Source organism: Oratosquilla oratoria, chromosome 9 (assembly GCF_046742065.1).
Source record: "Oratosquilla oratoria isolate Oo_2021 chromosome 9, ASM4674206v1, whole genome shotgun sequence".
Classification (NCBI taxonomy): Eukaryota; Metazoa; Arthropoda; class Malacostraca; order Stomatopoda; family Squillidae; genus Oratosquilla; species Oratosquilla oratoria.
This window is the reverse complement of record NC_134785.1, coordinates 73,491,395-73,494,155: the sequence shown is the minus strand read 5'-3', so window position 1 is coordinate 73,494,155 and position 2,761 is coordinate 73,491,395.

Sequence of the window (2,761 nt, the reverse complement as noted above, 5' to 3'; positions counted from 1 at the left end):
GCTTGGTTCGAGTCCATGGCTTGACTACGTATCAGTTTCTGTATATGCTTTTATCGAGTTCCCTGTCAGCCTTGACCATGATGGCATGGAATTAAAGTGAAAATTTATGTGGTTGAATGATATATATATATATATATATATAGTATATATATTTTTATATATATATTTATTTATATGTATATATATAGATATATATGCATATATATATATATATATATATATATATATATATATATATATACATATATATATGTATTCGCAGAAAACCACCTGGGAAATAAGACACTATGATCCGAACGTTTTCTTTTATTCACACATTTTCAAGGAATACAAAATGATAAAAGGTGGGAAACTATATACAGAAAAGTAGTAGACAAGGCAAGACAAGAGAAGATATGTGAGGTCACACAAGACAATTTTTCAGTGTGTATCAAGGCGGGGACACACCGTGAGCTGCTACATAATCGAAATTTTCTTTACCATGAAATTATCAAGTTTACATAAACCTAAACTTACGTTCATAATCTTATAAAAGGAATGTTCAATCAACACAGGTATAATGTGAGATTGGGTCAATTATCCAGTGGGATTTTTGTACACGTTAGAGACCAGAACCATCCCATTGATTGGAATAATTCTAAAGGAATTGTCTCTTGTAGTTCTTTCCTAGATAGAAAGATTATTGAATCCAGTTTGATTAAACATTCCCACACACACATTCACACACACACACACACACACACACACACACACACACACACACACACACACACACACACACACACACACACACACACACACACACACACACACACACACACACACACATATATATATATATATATATATATGTGTATATGTATATATATATATATATATATATATATATATATATATATATATATATATATATATACCGGGTATGTATATGAAGAGATTACTAATGCAGAGATGAGATTCTATGTACTTGCGTGTGTTTGCATGTGTGTGATTCACTGTGCATTTGTGTCTGGATTCACGTTCTGGACTCGTGATCGACAGTCATAATTTTCCCAGATGAGACTACATTAATATGGCCCGATCTATGGGTAATGCTGTCACCTTACACACAAACTCCAACACCCGACCCCCTTGCCTGTGGCAGAGGGTGACGATTGGCTTCTCAAGCCATGGGCGGGGCCTGGTCTTGGGACTGCTGAGTTAGCAGCCCATGAAGTCAGATAACATTATACCAAAAAGCCGCTGTGTGTGTGTTTGTTTGTGTGTGTGTGTGTGAGTGTGTGTGTGTGCGTGTGTGCATGTGTGTATGTTTCTAACATTATCTACCATTCTTTCAACTACTGAGATAACGCTCGTGGTGCCCCGTCATGGCACAACCACTGCGATGGATTGGTGTAAATATGCACCACTTACCGTGTTTAGAAAAGTTGAGCTTTTCAACATTCCTTTCTTTTTTTTTTTTTTTTTTTTTTTTTTTTTTTTTTAAAGTCTGCAATACGGACCACAGACTGTGACTCTAAATAGCTATAACTGTCTATACATTTCTCTCCCTTTGGCAGTTTTGTGTTCTTGGAGTCTTGATATCTTTCCCCTCCCCCTTCTTCCATTCAGTGTTGGAAGACTAAGAGTTTGTGGTCTCTCTCTTGGTGGAACAGGCCTTACAGCATCGCAGTACACACACTAAATAGTTCTCTCTGAGTTATAAATTAAATTTTGTTTCTTTTTGCGTGTGTGTGTGTGTGTGTGTGTGTGTGTGTGTGTGTGTGTGTGTGTGTGTGTGTGTGTGTGTGTGTGTGTGTGTGTGTGTGTGTGTGCCCTATCGTACATACACACTACCATGAGGTAAATACCGATAAGCCAAGAAATATGGCCCCCCTAATCTCTCCAAATGTTTAACTTTCTTGAGTGGTAACATAGACTGTAGTTTAAGGGGAGCAGCAGTTGGCAACATTGCCTGACCTTGGCCGTCTTGGTCGTTCAAGGTCACTCCATAGGTCCACCTGACCTTAATAGATAGCAAAAAAAAAAAAAAAAAAAAAAAAAAAAAATATATATATATATATATATATATATATATATATAATAGTAATGATAATAACAATAATGATGATAATAACAATGATAATAATAATGATAATAATAATAAGCATCATCATCATAAGAAAAAGTAAATAAATAAAAAGTTCCCAGATCTAATTAGTTTTTTTCTACTGGTCCAGAGCACTGTTCTGGGTGGTGGCAATTTTGTAACCCACCCATCCTCTCGCTCCCCCCCCCCACTTCCCCCGAAGTAAATAAACAAATGCAAATGTCTGTCCGTTTGTTCACTTTTCAACCAACGAACCAACCCGTACATTTTACACATTTTTGAAATTCGTGTGATGCCCGGAGGTCAAAGAAGTACAACTCGGAGACTAAACTCGCCAACCAAACTCCTTTCCACCCACTTAGGCCCGTTCTACACGTATCGACTTTTCGCCGTGCGCCGTCCACGACACGACGTCGTGTTCTCCAATAACTATGGGTGTCTATGGACGCTTTCACACGTCACGACCACGTGTGAACGCGTCAATCGTCTCTCATGGTTATTTGAGAGCACGACGTCGTGTCGTGGACGGCGTACGGCGAAAAGGCGAATGCGCAATTTCGAACGGGTATACGTACATTATCATTTATTTATCTGTTTGCTGCCAAATGATTATTTTTTAAATTAGGAAAACACCACACAGCGTTTCTTGTATTCTACCTACATTAAATGATA